Here is a 19,270-nt window from a genome sequence, read left to right on the forward strand (position 1 = left end):
ACCAGGCCAAACGCTCTCTCTTAGCCCTGAAGTAAAAATGTTATGAGGGGGAAACCAAGGGGGAACACTGCTTGCTCTTAAACTTTGCCAGGGCCAAGCCAAGACACACATAGCCGAACTCAGAACCTGGGCTCCAACTTGGGAACCATTGAACGGGATAAGCAAAGGGCATTTGATGATTACTATCAGACCCTATACACACAAGATGACATTCCTCAGAGCCTAATAAACGCCTACCTGGAGGACTATGATTAGGATCCCATCGATCTCCAACACGCAGAATACCTCGATGAATTCTGGAAGAGTTGCGCCAAGCAGTTCATGACCTTCTACTTGGTAGGGTACCGGGCCCTGATGGACTCTCTGCCACCTTCTTCCAGCTGTTTCTTCATAGCTCGCAGACCCTTTTTAACTCCTTTACTCGGGCCACTGGCCTCACTCCCACCATGACAGCAGCTGAGATTGGGCTTATACCCAAACCCAAGAAACACCCCACATATGTAATGTAATGTAATGTAATGTAATGTAAAAAGGATTTATAGAGCGCAACATACACCGGGCGGTTTCTTGGCGCTGTTCACTAAATCAGGAAGAGACAGAGAAGGGAGGGCAAGGGAGCTTATATGTAAGCACAGCGGAAGAGGTGAGTTTTTAGGAGAGACCTGAAGTGAAAGTAGGAGGAGGAAAGTCTAAGTTCCGGAGGGAGAGAGTTCCAGAGTGAAGGGGCCAGAAAAGAGAATCTGAGGCCTCCGTGCTTTTTGCGCCTAAACCTGGGCGTCTGAAGGAGAGCATGGTGAGAAGATCGGAGGGGTCTGGAAGGGACGTACGGGTGCAAAAGCGACGAGATGAAGGAGGGGCCGATGCCGGCCAGGGATTTGTGGATCAAGCAGCCTAGTTTGAATTGACAACGCTCTGATACCGGAAGCCAGTGAAGGGCTTTAAGGAGAGGACGGACGTGGTGATGTTTAGGTTGGTGGTAGATGAGGCGTGCTGCCTGATTCTGTATCAGCTGAAGTCTTTTGATTTGATATTGCGGGATACCTGCGTATAGGGCGTTGGCATAGTCAACCCGAGAGATGACTAATGCCAGCAACGTCAGGGTGAGGGCTTCGGTGGTCAGAAAATGGGCGATTTTACGAATCTTTCTGAGCTGGTGGAAGCAGGAAGACACTGTAGCACTGACCTGATGTTGCATAGAAAGATCATGAGAGATGTAGACCCCCAAGCTTTTTACCTTGTCAGCAGGGCAGGGGGAGGGACCAAGGGCAGGGGGCCAAAAGGTGGAGTTCCAGGGGTTGGATGGGCCTCCGACAAGAAAAAGCTCCGTCTTGTCGGGATTGAGTTTGAGATGGTGAGTGCCCATCCAATTGCTGATGTGACAGAGGGTAGACTGAAAATCCTGAGCCGCATCCTGCGAGGAGCCAAGATTGAAGATGAGCTGAATGTCATCTGCATAGTTAAATGCAGTGACATTCCTTCCCCGGAGGGAGCGGATCAGGGGGGTAAGGTACAAATTAAAAAGAAGTGGGGACAAAGACGAACCCTGTGGCACACCGCAGGTGAGTTTCATCCTGTCAGCTGAAAAATGGGAGAGTCGGACAGATTGGTGGCGGTTCGTCAGGAATGAACGGACCCAATCAAGGGCCGTCCCTCCGATACCAGCCTCTTTGACACGGTCGACCAAGATGGTATGGTCGACCGTGTCAAAGGCCGCCGACAGATCCAGAAGAATCAGGGCTTGGTGGGTGTTAGAATCGGCGCCTCTACGAAGTTCCTCCATTACAGAGAGGATGACCGCCTCTGTCGAATGGGCGGGTCTGAACCCGGCCTGCTGGGGGTCCAAGAAGTTGGATTCCTCGATAAAAGAGCTGAGGATACTAGTTACATACGTCTCGAGTACTTTGCTTAGGTAGGGAAGAAGGGAGATGGGGCGGAAGTTGCCCATAACCGTAGGGTCGGCAGTGGGTTTCTTTAGAATGGGAACTACCTCTGCGTTCTTAAACTGGCTGGGGACCTCACCGAGCAGAAGAGAACTGTTCAGGAGGGCCAGAGGAGGGGTGGGGCAGGCTGAGAAAGCAGCCCGGAGAATCGCGGGAGGGCAGCAATCTGTGGGGGAGCCAGAGGAAACTTTGTTAAGCAAGGCGATGAAAACGTCTTCTGATAGGGGAGGGAACTGAGTCAGAGAGTGAGGGTTAGTGGAGGGAGCAGCCTCAGTGAGGGGTGTAGTCGGGGGTGTGGAGGAGATGCTGTTTTTGATTTTGCTGATTTTTTCTATGAAAAAGCAGTTGAGGGAATCGCAAAGTGCTTGAGATGGAAGGGGTTTGATGGTCACCCTATCTGGATGTGAGAGTTCTTCTACAGTGGCGAAGATGTCTTTAGATTTATGCGAAAACGGCGCGCCCGCTGCGCTCGTCCGCTGCGCTTCCGGTATGGACACATCCTATATGCTGATGGAAGGCGGAGTTGGGAAGGGGCGTGGCCTAAGTGAGTAGGCGTGGCCTCTACACCGCGAGGAAGGCGGCAGTTCTAATCAAGCCCAGCCTCGCCCTGCTGCAGCGCTAAAATCCGCTGTTCAGGGGTCTTGGGTGGCAGGCAAGTGAGCAAGGATTACAAGAATTATAAAACAATTCAATTTTAAAATGAGTAAGAAAAACGTGCCTCCCGGCTGTGCCTCAGGAGATTTAATGATTCCAGCAGCGCTAGTTCTCAGCGCCTTAAGTAGGCTGGCGAAAAAGGGGCGTGGCCTAAGTGAGTGGGCGTGGCCTCTACTCCGCGAGGAAGGCGGCAGTTCTAATCAAGCCCAGCCTCGCCCTGCTGCAGCGCTAAAATCCGCTGTTCAGGGGTCTTGGGTGGCAGGCAAGTGAGCAAGGATTACAAGAATTATAAAACAATTCAATTTTAAAATGAGTAAGAAAAACGTGCCTCCCGGCTGTGCCTCAGGAGATTTAATGATTCCAGCAGCGCTAGTTCTCAGCGCCTTAAGTAGGCTGGCGAAAAAGGGGCGTGGCCTAAGTGAGTGGGCGTGGCCTCTACACCGCGAGGAAGGCGGCAGTTCTAATCAAGCCCAGCCTCGCCCTGCTACAGAGCTAAAATCCGCTGTTCAGGGGTCTTGGGTGGCAGGCAAGTGAGCAGGGATTACAAGAATTATAAAACAATTCAATTTTAAAATGAGTAAGAAAAACGTGCCTCCCGGCTGTGCCTCAGGAGATTTAATGATTCCAGCAGCGCTAGTTCTCAGCGCCTTAAGTAGGCTGCCGAAAAAGGGGCGTGGCCTAAGTGAGTGGGCGTGGCCTCTACACCGCGACATACTGCTGCCCAATTGCCCTATTTTACTTCTGAAAACTGATGCTAAGATTTTTATGAAGATCCTGGCCACTCAGTTAGAACCGTTCTTTCCTGGCCTTATAGATACTCGCCAGGTGGGATTCATTCATAGCAGGCAGGGCACGGACAATATTTGCGGGGTTGAATGAATTAATAAATGAGTGAAGAGTGTCTAAAGCACACAGCTACCTCGGTGGAGGTGTCCCAGCACTAGCAGTAAGCTCACGAGATGGGGATTGGGAGGGTCGGCAGTCATTGCCTGAGGAGCCAGGTCTTTAATGCACTCCAGAATTCTGTTTCTGATTTCAACAGGCACAGATGTAAAGGGAGGGAATTCCAAAGTTTAGGGGACTGCGCCATTAAGGCTCTGCCAACCAGTCGTGCTTTCCAGAATTGAGGGACTGTCATGAGTCGCAAGTTGTTGGATCTCGGGGCTCGAGTTGGCTGGTATAGCTGCAACCTTTTTTGAAGGTATCTATGTTCCAAGCCTCTGGTGGCCTAAATACAAGGATCAATGCTTTAAATTCAGTTCTCCTGATTATCGGAAGCCAATGAAGATGCTTCAAATGTGAGGGCACCTGGGTACCCTCTGAATAAGTCTTGCTGCAGAGTTTTGTATAACTTGGAGACTACGCAATAGATATGCAGGTAGCCCCAGGTATAGGCTGTTTGCGTAGTCCAGTTGAGTCATGGTCAGTGCATGGACTACAGTCTTCCGGTGTTCCTCCAGCAGGAAGCGTGGGAATTTTCTAATAGCCCTCATCTTCCAGAAACAAGTTGACGATCTATTTTGTATCTGGGCAGAGAAGGAGAGCTCTTTGTCTCGCCTAAATCCGAGATTCCTGGCCAATTCTGAAGGGCTGGGGGGGGATTCAGTTCTGACGCCCACCACATGCTGGTAGAAGGCGGAGCTGCTTGGCTAAAAAACAGTACTTCTGATTTATCAGCGTTTAATTTCAGGCAGTTTTTATGCATCCAGACTGAGATGTCTTTTAGGCAGGCTTTGAAGTTGTAGAACGTTTCCACTGAGTGATCTCTAAAAGAGAAAAACAATTGTGTATCATTGGCATAAGACTCTACTCTCACACCCCAGGATTAAATCAGAGTTGCCAATGGGGCGAGGTAGATGTTAAAGAGTAGCAGGCTGAGTGCTGAACCCTGTGGCACACAACACCTCAGAGGTTTCTGTGATAAGAGAAATGGACGAAGGGACACATGTTGGGTTGCTCACCTGGTGGAAAAATCCCAGTGCAATAATATTCTGGCATGCCTCCTCTCGCTTGACATGGAGAAGGCATTCCGCTGGGTGAGTTGGGCCTTTTTGCAAGCAGTCCTGGGGGATATCGAACTGGAGCCAGGTTTGATCACCAAAATCATGGCTTCCTATATGGTGCCAATGGCTTCCATTAGTGATAATGGCCAGTGCACACCCCATCCGTATTTAAAGGTCTAGCCATCAAGTGTGCCTGCTATCAACCCTCCTTTTTGCCTTAGAGGTTGAGCGATTGGCTATCACCGTCAAGTGGATGGCAGACATTGTTGACATCCCTTCTAGTGGCCGAGCCCACAAGATCAGTCTCTTTGCAGACAACCTCTTACTCACCATCACCCAATCTGAGACCTCCCTGCCAGCGTTCGTTAACTGCCTCTCTGCTTTTGAAAAAGTCTCAGTTTAAAGTTAATATGACTAAATCCTTTATGCTTAATCTCACCATAACCCGGCAGGCCTGAACCTGAGCTACAGGAGTCAGCACCTGTTGGACCAGGCCCCTTCTGCATGGTCACCCTCAAACCTTTTGCCTTCCTCCTCCTCCCATTCTGAACTAGTTTTTTCTAGCTTTAAGACTCTGTGCACTTTACCACTGCTAACCAGTGCTGAAGTGCATGTGCTTTCTCCCTAAAACATGGTAACATTGGCTTATACCCGATTGGCATATTTAATTTACTTATAAGTCTCTAGTAAAGTGCACTACATATGTCCAGGGCCTGTAAATTAAATGCTACTAGTGGGCCAGCAGCACCGCTTTGAAGGACTGGGTTTTTCTAAGACCCAGCGGTGCCAGGGATAACACCTGAAACCTTCGTGGGTAACCTGTTCCGGCGTACAAATGACAGAGACACGGGACACTTCCTTCGGCGTCAAAGATTCGAGGTTTATTTACTGCAGGGAACACAGAAGTCACGAGAAGTACAGCATGTGTAGGTTCTAGGAGACTGCTTCAAATTGTATCTGTGGATCGCTCTTTTTATGCAGTTTTCCGTCATAGGATAACATGGCAGACAAAAGATTACAACCCGGTTCACACAGTAAATGTCATAGGGGGTCGCTTTCATGTATTCAGGGCCCGGAACATGATTACAGTAGCATTTGGCAGTTCCCAACTGTAAAAGTACATTTTCCCACCATTAGTGCATTCCGTTCGGCTGTAAACGAATCAAGGAAGAGACAGAAACAGGTGCGGAGGAAGACGAGGATAGCGAACAGATCGAAGAGAGTGTAAAAGCGGAGGTATCAGGAAACACGATTTGCAGGGATCAAAGGAGACGTGCCTAATGAATGCACAACTGAGACAATAGACCGGCACGGCAAGACGAGCCTCGAGCGGGGCCATCTGCCTTACAGTGTCATCCCCCTTATCATAAAGACACCCTCAAAGGAACACGTGTCTTCCGCAAGAGTTTGGGAATCCCAGGGTCACGAAGCGGACAGCGTCCGTTCGCTGGCTACTTGAGGGCAAGAAACAAAAATGGATGCCGTATCTAAAATGGAACCCGTGGGTTCAGATGAAGAAACCCACGAAACAAACAAACGGTTTAGGCTAGCACAGCGAAAACGCGTACACCCACTAAACTCGTCATTTGCGGTTCATAGATACCAGACTCGACCATATTCGGGCGAGTCGAAAACACCACTTACAATTGTCACTGAACCTCAGACGCTCCTTTTGCCCTCATGTAGGCAAGCACTAGTCGGAATCAGAATCGATTTCGATATTCATCAGACCATCCAGATGTTGCTGCAACATTATTCTATCCATCAGCGCTTCCTTGGTAACAGGCGGCCGCCTTATACACGTCGTAGCACAGAGGCCACATAAGGCAGGACCACACTGCACACAAAGACAACACGTGAATAGAAATGCTACAACAACACCAATGATCATCAGAATCTTCCAACCCCAAGTCGACATCAGGCCCCAAAACCACCCTAGTAACGTCCAATCCCCTACGTCCACGTGTATGGACTTGGAGATCTTATGCAACTTCGAGATGGCTTGATAGACAGTTGGAGCGTTGTCAGGAATGAAAATACAACAACTCGAATGGATCACCTTACATACTCCACCTCTATCTGCTAAGACGACGTCTAAAACCATACGATTTTGTAACGTCATAAGCCTGTTCGCCTGAAGCTCTGCTGTGATATTGCCAAGGGCACTCGCAGTGATATTAGCGGTCGACTCCACCACTCGAGTCAACTGTCTCAGGTTCCTACTATTGATCATAGGTCCCCAAAACGGCAAGAAACCCTTAAAGAAGTCTCCTGCTTCTTGACCGGCAGTGTCCTCTTTGCTAATCACGCCTCTCACAACTCTGGTCTTGTGATAATCGGAGGCAACTGTAAAAGTCAGTGGCAGCAAATTTGCAATATAACAGGTGCCCGAGAAGTCAAGGGGCAACCATGTATATGCACGGTCGTAACAGACAAATTACGTACCCTTGGCAGTCAGGAGAACAGGGGAAGAGAGCATTGGTAAAACATACGTTTCAGTGCAAGCACTCTCCCCAAGGTGAGCTCTCGGACTTCGACCACGACCTTTCAAGCAGAAATTACCAAGGTGGGGTACGATCCAAATTGGAGATGAACTTTTGAGCTGTCTATCACCCACTAGCACACTATACTCAGCCTCACTCAGATCCCTATAGGCTTGCACCTCTTCCTCTGGGATAAGCGATGGATCAAAGATATCCCTATCTAAATCAGCAATCGCTATTGCCAAAGACTTATGGTACGGGCCGGGTCCAAAGTGTGGAGAACGTGGCTCTCGATTGGGGTAGGAATCTAGTGCGCTACGAAACATTGTTTGGAATGCTCGAGCTGAACCCTGGGAACTGTAAGGAAGGACCAAGTACGGAATTCCCTTATCGGTGGTATGTGGCATTAACCCACACACCCAACAATTGGTAGTGTTCATCACCAACTGATGCTGATGAAGGAGCTGAACAAAGGAATTGTTCATGAATTCCGCACGCCTAACCTGCTCGTGTTGGGGTAGGATGTGGAAGGAATGAGGAGAAACAGTGGAGATAGGTTTAGGTTCAGAAGAAGGGGTAGGTGAGGCAGAAGGCAACAATGACTGTATCATATAATACACCCCACCCACCAACAACGAAGAAACAGTTAGGAACAGAAGGAACACCTGAAACATGAAGCATTTGGTACGTGCAATTCTATGCAGTTCGGATCTTTGAGATTGAGTCTTTTCCAATTCCGACAGCTTCGAGAAAGCCATCCTCTAAAACCGTCCGCAACGTTCTTGATGCACTTTGTTCTGTGTAGCAATAGTCAACCCCCAGGAGTTCCTAGGAATCGACGGTCCCCAACCTAGTGTCAGGACCTACTAAACAGAAGGAAGTACCCGCACGGCGCTACTGTCCACCCGGATGTAAGGTACTTTTAATTAAACAATATATACAAATTTCCTAGCTGTGGAAACAAACACATATGCAGAAAAGGACTCAGAATTTACAAAATCACAGTTATTCAAAAATGTTCAAAGTGATAATGGGGTAACGTGAATGTCAGGGGAGAAAGCAAAAATATTTTTTATTAGTCTCTAGTGTTGGAGCGGAGGAAATATCTGCTTCTCCCAGGACGAGTCTGATCTTCGAACAGTTGGTCAGATGATGAAACAGAATCCTGTCGACCAGACAATGGTTCAGATCTTGAGTTCTTTGATGACAAATGTTCAACAGTATCGTCCGGCTGCACTGAGGTATCTCCCACAGGCTGAGCGTCGCTGAATGGAACAAAGTTCGGTAAAACCTCAGCTTCAGATGAGGCGATGCCCTTCCTCACCCACGTGTCCGCTGGCAAAGGGATCGGTACCTTCTTGGTGTGGGTGGCGTGCACCCAGTGCTTGCGACCCTCCAAACGAACAGCAGTCCTCGTGGCAAGGAGCACCTGGTAGGGTCCGATGAACCTTGGCTCCAAATTTCGTTTTCGGCCAAAATTCCTCGTAACCACCCAGTCTCCGGGCTGGAGCTGGTGGCCTGGACCCTACGTCTGCGTCGGTAGTGCTTCAAAGACCTGTTGGTGAATTAACCTCAGTTTAGCAGTCAGATCATGAAGATAATCGATCAACATTGGGTACTCAAGATCAGCGAACACACTGGGTCTAGGGACCCCCCAAACATTGGCAGGACGGCCGAACACAATCTCATATGGGCTGAGCCCTACTCGAGAGTGTACAGTCGCCCTAGTTGACAGAAGAGCTAAGGGCAAAGCGTCAGGCCACGAGAGACCAGTCGTAGCCTGAATCTTTGCGAGTTTTAGTTTGAGAGTTCCATTGTATCCCTCAACCAAACATGCTGACTGGGGATGGTTGGCGCTATGGAATTTTTGTGTAATTCCAAGGCCCTTACACACACTCTTTATCACACTCCACACAAACTCACTTCCGTTATCAGACCATACAATCTGTGGCATTCCATACCGAGGAAAGTATTCCTTCAGTAGGACCTTTGCGGTGGACAGGGCAGTATTGTCTTTAAGAGGGTAGGCTTCGATCCATCGGGAGAATGCGCAAACCACAACTAAAACGTATTTTAGGTTATTGCATCGCTCCATATGGATGAAATCCAACTGAATCACTTCAAAGGGACATGAAGAAGGATTGTACATCATACATATCATACAGTTCTTGACCAATCTCTCAGCACACTTAGCAATACCATCATTCTTCCATACAGGGGACAACAACTTACAAATACCTTTCGCACTAATATGTGACAGGCCGTGTGCCATAGTCACAACAGCTAGCACATACGCATCCGGCAACATCCACCTCTTATTCTCCGACAAATCGATCCAACAGCCATTCGCATCCAGCTTTCCCGTACTCTCTTTCCACTTGGTCTTTTCAGTCTCGGTGGCCTCATTCTGGATCGCTTTCACACTCTCAATAGTGTCTTCACACATACCAGCTTCTGCAGGCCACCTTACCGAACTCGTCACATACATTCTAGTTGTAAGATTTCTTGCAGTCTCCTTAGCAATTTCATCAGCGAACGCATTGCCACGACCAACATCACCCGTCACCTTACGGTGTGCACTACATTTAATAATCACCACCTGCTTGGGCAATGTAAGTGCATCCAAAAGATCATTCACAAGCTGTCCATGCTGAATCTTCGTACCATGCGATGTCATAAAACCTCTCTCTTTCCACAATCGTCCAAAACTATGCGCAACACCGAACGCATACTGACTATCCGTAAACACATTCACCCGTTTCCCTTTTGACAAAACACACGCTCTGGTCAAGGCAATCAGCTCTGCCGCCTGTGCAGAATTCTGATTCAATCTCGCAGTCTCCACAACCGTACTCAACGTTACCACAGCATACGCAGTCGTCACATCACCATTCGGCAACTTAAAACACGAACCATCCACATACAGAGTACCATCGGGGTCTTCCAATGGAGTATTCTTTAAGTCAACACGACATTTTGTTTCCTCCTCAGTTCGTAAGTAACAGTCGTGCGGTGCTACCTCGTCTGATTCCATATTGGTTGGCAACAAAGTCGCCGGGTTTAGGACATTGCAGCGCTTTATTTGAATGTGACTTGCCAGGAGCGTCAACTCATAACCAGACAACCTTGCGTTCGTCAGATGTTGGGTTTTCGTACGATTCAAGAGAGTGTCAACTGCATGCGGAACCATCACCGTAAGCATATTATCCATAACCAATCCTGCAGATTGTCGAATGGACACCGCAGCTGCCGCTGTTGCTCTCAAACAACTCGGCAATGCTCTAGCTACCGGGTCCAGGGTCGAGGAAAAATATGCACATGGACGCTGCTTACCACCAAATTGTTGCGTCAAAACACTCAACGCACAACCTTCCCTCTCGTGAACGTATAGTGTAAACGGCTTACTGTAGTCAGGAGTACCTAACACAGGGGCCGAACACAACGCATCACGCAGTTCAGAAAAACTTTTCTGACATTCTTCCGTCCATGGCAAAGGAGTTGGAACATCCTTACACGTAAGAGCCACCAATGGTTTCGCTAGCAATGAAAAATTTGGAATCCATTGCCTGCAGTATGACGTGATACCTAAAAAGGCACGCACATCTCTCTGAGTTGTTGGCACAGTCATTCGAGCAATCGCTGCAATTCTCTCTGGGGTCAACCGTCTTCCCTCCTTTGACAATAAGTGACCTAGATAGGTTACTTCTTGGCAACAATATTGCAGTTTAGAAGGTGACACCTTGTGATGTAAGTCACAAAGATGCTGCAACAACGACACTGTAGCAATTTTGCAAATGTCCTGTGTGTCCGCAGCCACCAATAAGTCATCGACATATTGGATCAAGGCCGCACCAGCCGGCAACACAAACGCGTCAAGTTGGCTCTTCAAGGCTTGGCTATATATCGACGGGCTCTCACAGTAGCCCTGAGGAGCGCGTTTGAACCTAAAGCTGCGGCCACCTAGAGAGAAACCGAAAAGGTCCCTACTCTCCTCAGCAATCGGAATGCTAAAGAAAGCATTCTTCAGATCGATCACTGAGAACCAGAATGCAGATGCGGGAATCAGAGTCAGTAAAGCCGTAATGTCGGGCACCACAGGGAATTGAGGAATCACAATTTTGTTCACCTCCCGTAAATCGATGACAAAACGATAAACAGGAGGCTTAGATGGATCAGTGCGTTTCAAAATGGGCAGCACGGGGCTGTTACACACGTTTCCCCGAGTTTCCTCGATAACATCTTTTTCGATCAAATCGTAGATGATCGCTAACAGCGCTCGCTCGCCATCAAGGGAGATACGATACTGGGGAATACGTGGTAAACGCACATTGGATTTCAAGTGAACAATATAAGGGGAGATGTCAAGCAGGCCCACGTCATTGGGACCTGTTGCCCACAAAGATGCAGGAAGAGAACTCAATTCCGGTGGGAGCTTATTGATGGACAAGTACATAGGAGAGATAACTCTCTCGCCCAATGTAAGCCTTACTCCCGCAGGAGAACAATACAAAGTCGCATACAGACGTTTCAACAAATCCAGGCCCAAAAGATTTTCACCACAACCAGTAGTCAAAATCAAAGGAGCTTGCAGCTCACGAGGCCCAATTGTAAGGGGCAAAGGGCGTGAAACCGGATTGCTAACAGGGGCGCCAGAGAATCCAACGGAAACATTTGTTAAGCCAGACAAAGGTGCGCCAGGGAGTTTTGAATGCATGATGGAACTTTTCGCTGCACCAGTGTCCAACAGAAAAGGCTCAACTACGCCCGAGGTGGCAACTGCGACGTAAGGCCCTCTCTGATCAACCGGAACTGATACTACTCCCTCTCCTTGTCTATGGCTGTCCTAGTAATTACCGTTGTCAGTACCCTGATCAACGTAATAATCATCCACATTGTACTGTGCGGATCTACCTGATGATGATCCACGCTGATCGAAACAATTATTGGAATCAGAGGAATTATTAGAACGATCATTTTGAACACCGCGACCTCTACCTCGTGAAGCCTGTTGAGGACCACTACGGCCTCCTCTAGATGAATTACCACTATTTCGATCACGCAAAACTGGACAATCGAATTTCAAATGACCCTCACCCCTACAATAGGCACACTGATTGTACCCAAGCATAGATCTCTGCGAAGAAGAGTCATTCCGCGATTGTGACCTATTCGACTGTGACTGCGATCTGTTACGTTGCTGCGAATCATTCTGATTCGAGCGCGGAGGATACGCTTGTTGCAACAACACTTTCGTTTTAAGCTCTTTCGTCTTTTTGTCCGCACGATCATTTTCCTCTTTCTCTCTATTCTCATAATATTGGGCCGTAGACAATATCTGAGCAGGAGTAGAAACAGCCCACGCACTCACTGAATTCTTTAATTTGTTGCTTAGGTCCGGCAACAAATTCAACACAAATTTGTCCACAAACAATCTCTGACCTCCCTCAGTGCCCATATCTTGACCACTGTGATCGATGAATGCCTCCTCAAATCTCGTAAAGAAATCGGAGACACTCTCATCCTTCTTTTGCTTGCAAGCGGACAATTTGTCCCAGTTAACTTTCATAGCCAGCATAAGCGTTTTCATAAGGGTAATTATTCTCTGAGGAAGATCGGAGATGAGCTGTTCAGGCTTAGCCTCACCAACTTGTCGGGTATCAGCCGCCACAAGAGCAGGCCAGTCACCGCCTAACTCGGCTACATGGTTTTCCTGACGAATTTTCGCCCATACCGGTTGCGGTACGACATTTCCGAACAGCATATCGATGTCAGCAAGATTCATTATCGTAGCATCCACTAGCTGAGACAATTCTTTATAGTACCCTGCAGGATTTTTGCGAGGGTCGGGCAAAGTCTGCTTAACCTGCAGGACTTCCGATCGCTTCCACGGAAGATGTATCCACACTCTCTGGAAATGTGGCAAGACAGCAGGGTTGCCACCAGGATTACCTGGCATCCACACTGGTGGAACTTCTCACATGGGATACTGACCAGGCGTTACCATCCACTCCTCAGTTTCATCTTTAAACAATGACCGAGGCATTATTGCGGGACGAAAGGATAGCAGCTGCTCGACAGCTCGTCGAACATTGCTACCCACAAGTATACCGCTCGAAAACTGAAGCTGAAGATCAGTTAGAGCAGCCAATACATCCTCCGCCGCATCGACTGATATCTCATCGCGTAAGAGCTTGCACATTTCTTCAAACACGAACCTTTGTGTCAGCTCATTGAATTGAGAAAACGTATCAACAACTATACATGGAGGATTCTTAAGGGGATATCTAATCCAATTTTTCGCCATATTGTATAGCGTGTCACGTTCCCTACCGCCAGGAAGCTGACTTCGTCTTTGGGGAGCATCAGAACCAGCAGACCCAAGAATCGGTCCAAGAGGAGTGTAGAAGTTGGCAACAACATTAGGAATACGTCGTCGAACAGACGGGGAAGAAGAGAGAAGTAAAGGGGTAACAATAGAAGGACCAAAAGCAGGAGGAGCAGTAGGAGTAGCCACAAGAGTGGAAGTAGCGGTAACAGTAGTTTGAGAAGGTATAGACTGAGGAGCAGTAGGAACAGGAGCAGGTAGAGGAACAGGAACAAGAGGAACAGCTACCGGAACAGCAGGTTGAGGAACAGGAGGAACCACGGGAACTGTGGTATCCTGTGCATAGGGAGGTGGCGATTTTAATAGATAAGACAACAAAGGGTCCTCTACTGCTTCCTCTCCCTTCTTATCCGTACCCGTCGGTAAAGCGGGGTAACATTTATCCACTGTCATACGCTGCAATCTATCAAAAATTTCCTTTTCCTTCTCCTCTTTGTCTCGCTGAAACTGCTCTGCATTTTTCATTGTTATAACGATACCTTCTCTCTTATTACGTTTAAGCTGCTTGATTTCTTTCTGCTTGGCTTCTTTACGCCACAACCAAAAGGAATCAAACATGGCCGGCCTTGCTTTTCTTTGGAACAATTTAGCTTCAAGATTATCTAAAATCGGGGCCTCAAAACTACCATGAGGTGGCCAACTAAGGACACCGTCATCTTTGGTGTAACGAACCCAGCACTCGTTGAATGTAATTGGACCCAAACCATGTCGACTATATAATTCGTAAGTTGGAGTTCCGACTGGAGGTATCGGACATGAGTCCTCCAACCGGGAATCCGCACCACAACCTCTAAAGCAACTGAACAAAGTACTACGGCCAGGCATCGTGCACACTAACCGAGTTTCACAAACGTCAAGGGTTATTGGATTACAATGTCCCTGCCAAAGTGCAAAAACCCTCGGTTTTTGGCGACTGCAGACGTCAAATAGAACAACGAAGAACAAATTACCAAGAACCACAAATGCAATGGAACCATGCAACAACTAAGCACCCACAACAACAAAGGACTCTGGGAGCGACCCACAAATACTTAACTCAAAGCTCAATGGCGTCACCAGGAAGGCCCGTCAATCGTCTCGCTGTACCAAGGTCTACGCCAGGCGTCAAAACAGGTCTACAGTCAGGGCAGCAGTCCGTCGCAGCCGTCAGGAGGCGGGGATCTTCGCGGGAAAAGTCGTCGGGCCACTTGTTTCGACAACAGGATCGATGAAGTGGGGTGCACCTTCCCTCGGAGATTTCACACGAAGTTCCTCACGATCGTCGGGCTTTGGACCGGTACCGCTGATGCAGCCCCACGTTGGGCGCCAACTGAAGGACTGGGTTTTTCTAAGACCCAGCGGTGCCAGGGATAACACCTGAAACCTTCGTGGGTAACCTGTTCCGGCGTACAAATGACAGAGACACTGGACACTTCCTTCGGCGTCAAAGATTCGAGGTTTATTTACTGCAGGGAACACAGAAGTCACGAGAAGTACAGCATGTGTAGGTTCTAGGAGACTGCTTCAAATTGTATCTGTGGATCGCTCTTTTTATGCAGTTTTTCGTCATAGGATAACATGACAGACAAAAGATTACAACCCGGTTCCCACAGTAAATGTCATAGGGGGTCGCTTTCATGTATTCAGGGCCCGGAACATGATTACAGTAGCATTTGGCAGTTCCCAACTGTAAAAGTACATCTTCCCACCATTAGTGCATTCCGTTCGGCTGTAAACGAATCAAGGAAGAGACAGAAACAGGTGCGGAGGAAGACGAGGATAGTGAACAGATCGAAGAGAGTGTAAAAGGGGAGGTATCAGGAAACACGATTTGCAGGGATCAAAGGAGACGTGCCTAATGAATGCACAACTGAGACAATAGACCGGCACGGCAAGACGAGCCTCGAGCGGGGCCATCTGCCTTACAGTGTCATCCCCCTTATCATAAAGACACCCTCAAAGGAACACGTGTCTCCCGCAAGAGTTTGGGAATCCCAGGGTCACGAAGCGGACAGCGTCCGTTCGCTGGCTACTTGAGGGCAAGAAACAAAAATGGATGCCGTATCTAAAATGGAACCCGTGGGTTCAGATGAAGAAACCCACGAAACAAACGAACGGTTTAGGCTAGCACAGCGAAAACGCGTACACCCACTAAACTCGTCATTTGCGGTTCATAGATACCAGACTCGACCATATTCGGGCGAGTCGAAAACACCACTTACAATTGTCACGGAACCTCAGCTTGTGTCACCCACCTAAGTAGTCCTCTTACCATATCTCAGCCCTGCCAGTGCAGGGACTGTGTGTGCAGTTCACTGACACTTCGACTTGGCATTTAAAACTACTTGCCAAACCTTAAACTTACCTTTAATGACAGATAAGGCACCCCTACTGTAGGCCCTAGGAAGTCCATAGGGCAGGGTGCTGTGTAATTAAAAGATAGGACATGTATGCTTATGTTTTGCATGTCCTGGTAGTGAGAAACAGCTACACAGCTACATTAGTTTTTCACTGCTGTGAGGCCTACTCCTCTCATAGGCTAACATTGGGAATTCCTTAAAATACTGTTAAGATGTTGTTCCTGATTAGAAAGGAGTAGCTGCATTATGTTTCATATCTTTGTAATGGTAAGGATAAATACTCTTTACTGGGAAAGTTGAATTTAACATTACTATTTTAGAAATTTTGCTTTTAGAAAATTGACATTTCTCTGCTCTTACTGCTATGTGTGCCTTGCAGCCTTTCTCTAATACATGTCTGGGCAGGGTGACAGTTACACTTTGTGCATTCCCTCCAGTCAACCTCAAACACAGGAAGGCTATATGTGGCTGAGTACCCATCTATGTACATCTGCATTCTGATGGCCTTCCTGGGCAGGAAAGTGGGATAGAGCTCACATTTACACTTCAAAGGGTAAAGGCCTGACCTCACAAAAATGACTGATTACACCCCACAGATATCCTGGCTGATAGGACTGGGTTGAAAGGGATACTGGTACACTTCAAAGACATTCTTTGAAGTCTCCCCCACTTCAAAGGCATATTTGGATGTCAGTTCTAGGTCTCTGACCCCAGCAAATCATACACTTCTGGACCTATACCTGAACCTTTGTCAGAAGAACTGCTGTGCTCCTCAAATGACTCAACTGGACTGCTGATCTGGAAGACCTGCTTTTTTGTTTGTTGCCCTGCTGTCTGGGGATTTATTTATTTATTTATTTATTTATTAATACAATTTATAGAGCGCATACATATGCCCGCGGGCGTCTTGGCGCTATGAATACCAGATAGGATTTTTCTGAGGGTGGCAGAGTCTGAACGAGGAACCCATTACTGGTTAAACAACCAGGTCTTCACCAGTTTCCGGAATTGGGGGAGCGATTGTGCTGTTCGAATTGTCAATGGGAGCGAGTTCCAGAGTCTAGCTGCAGATACCGTAAAAGGCCTGTCTCCTCAAGTGACTGTCCTTGTGCGTGGTACCGCTAATTGATGCAACAACATCGATCTCAGTGGTCTTAAAGGGCGGTAGGTGGAGAGCTGAGTTTGCAGAAACCTAGGACCCTGGTTATGAATGGCTTTAAATGCTAAGCAAAGTGACTTAAATTTGATTTGATTTTTAATTGATAGCCAATGATAGTTTTTTATTATATGACTGACTGAATTAAATTTTGGAGTTTTAGAAAGTAGTCTTGCTGCTGCATTTTGGATCATCTGTAACTTAGAGATAACCTGGGCTTGTGCGTTGACAAACAAACCATTACAGTAATCAAGCGAGGAGAGCACCAATGTACTCACTACTGTTTTTCCCGCACTATCCGACAGAAAGGGAATGATTTTCCTAATTAGTCCGAGTTTGTGATAAGCATTCGCCACCGTTTGGTTAGCATGAGCTACAAAGTTTAGCTTATCATCAAAAACTATGCCCAGATTTCTGACCCTAGCAGAGTGGGTTGGTAAAGCTCCTAACGAAGGAGGCCACCACACCGGTGACCACTGTGGGGTGATGTTTCCAAAAATGACCACCTCCGTTTTTTCGGAGTTCAACCTCAAGCAGTTGGCCAGCATCCAATCTCTAATAGCCAGCATGCCCTCTTGAAACTGTGCCGCTACATGTTCCCCGTCATTATTAATAGCAAGCACCAGCTGAGTGTCGTCAGCATAGGGGGTTAGGCTCATCTGGTAGGATTTAATAACTCTCGCCAAGTCCAACACGTGGATATTAAACAGTGTTGGACTTAGCGATGAGCCCTGGGGAACTCCACAAGGCAAGGCAAGCTCTGGCGATTTAAAAGGACCCAATGTAACTGCCTGTGATCTACTGGAGAGAAAAGAGGTTAGCAGCTCTCTCGCTCTGGATTGAATGCCCAGACTTCCGACACGGTCAATCAAGATGGAATGATCGACCGTGTCAAAAGCCGCCGAGAGATCCAGCATTATGAGAATAGCTGCACCACCTTGATCCCTGATGGTTCTGATATCATCTGCAGCTTTAATAAGGGCCGTCTCTGTACCATGGAGCTTTCGAAAGCCAAACTGCGTATCATCCAGCAATTTGTTTTGCTCAAGATAGTCCGCCAACTGGATGTTCATGGCCTTCTTGAGTACCTTGGATATATATGGTAAACTGGCTATGGGTCTATAGTTTTTAAGCTGTTCCTTATCTAGAGACGGCTTCTTAAGAAGCGGTTTTAGCAGAGTAGTTTTTAACATATTCGGGTATATCCCAGACCCAAGAATCACATCACAAACTTGCATGATAGACCTGCTAATTATATCCAGAACTAGTAGAAAAACTCTGGTAGGGCAGGGATCCAAAGCTGATCCTGATTTTGTAGACACCATAAGGTCCCTGATATGTTCCTCCTGCAGTGCCTCAAATTGATCTAATTTGCAAGTATGGGGCATGGTAGATGCAGCCGAAGATGTTATATAATTAATGGAGAACTCAGTGTAGATATCGTGAACTTTGGTGAAGAAGAAGTTAGCCAAGGAGTCACAGAGGGCCTGCAATGGAATGGGGGCAGAATCTTTCGACTTCCCTGCCAGATGTTTAACTACTTCAAATAACTGTTTACTGGAGTTTTTGGCAGAATCAATTTGGTTACCAAAATACTTCTTCTTGGTCTCTAAAATCATTTTTTTATAGGTTAGTTGTGTTTGTTTGTAGCGCATTTTACTAACTAGATCATAGGACCTTCGCCAATTTTCTCTGACTATGCTGAAGGAGAGCGGGACTCTGCCTTCTTCCAAGTGATCTCCAAGGGCTGGCTTGCTTGCCTCCTATTGCTTGAGAATCAGGGATATCAAAATCTCTACTCTTGCTCCTGTGCCTTGCTCACTGGAAGTTCCTAGATACTTACAAATTGTCTGTATGTATCAGAACTGATGCATCGACCTAGTAGACCCAGTTGTGGGAGTAAAATCTGTGCTTGACTTCAGAACCACCGCTTTGCCTCCAGAGACACATCGGAGAGCGTATCTCTGCAGTTTGTTGAGATCGATGATTCCCCTTGACTGTGTGGCAGAACCCACTCATTGCTCAACGCCTCTTGACTCCGACACCCTTCTTCAGAACTGACGCATCACCTTCACTGAGTGCTCCTTGCTTCTAAGCTCTTTCCTACATTTATTTCTGCAACATTCAATATCTCAAATTCTACATATTGGATTTTAGTTGTTTTGGTCTTGTTTTATTTATCAAGTCTTACTATATCTTTCTAAACTGCTGTGCAGTCTTTTGTGGTGTTTTCACTGTGTTACTGTATGAGTTAGCACACACATATTTTACACATTACCTTCTTAGTTAAGCCTGCCTACTCTGTGCCAA

Source organism: Lissotriton vulgaris, chromosome 10 (genome assembly GCF_964263255.1).
Source record: "Lissotriton vulgaris chromosome 10, aLisVul1.2, whole genome shotgun sequence".
Lineage (NCBI taxonomy): Eukaryota > Metazoa > Chordata > Amphibia > Caudata > Salamandridae > Lissotriton > Lissotriton vulgaris.